This window comes from Penaeus monodon, chromosome 24 (genome assembly GCF_015228065.2).
Source record: "Penaeus monodon isolate SGIC_2016 chromosome 24, NSTDA_Pmon_1, whole genome shotgun sequence".
Classification (NCBI taxonomy): domain Eukaryota; kingdom Metazoa; phylum Arthropoda; class Malacostraca; order Decapoda; family Penaeidae; genus Penaeus; species Penaeus monodon.
In genome coordinates, this window is record NC_051409.1 from 26,891,447 (window position 1) to 26,891,790 (window position 344).

Here is a 344-nt window from a genome sequence, read left to right on the forward strand (position 1 = left end):
TTCCGTCCCTCATGACTATTTTCTTCCAAAGACACCGACACGTAAATAATAAATAATCGAAACAAATATCTTCCGGCCTATGATGAGCTGAACCCCGCGGCCCCGCGGACCCAAAAAAAGAAAACGATTTCTGAGGGGCCCCACAGGCACGGGGCCAATGGCGAAAAATGGAAACCGGAGAACGGTTTGGGTAAGGGCGGGGAGAGCTTTTTTCAAAGTATGATACTCGAGGGGATTTGAAATCGGGGGAAGATGTTTAATAAGAAAAGGTTTTTAAATTGGTAAATGTTTTGAGGGGGCCGGCCCCATTATTTAAAATTACTGCGACGGCACCAAAAAAAATG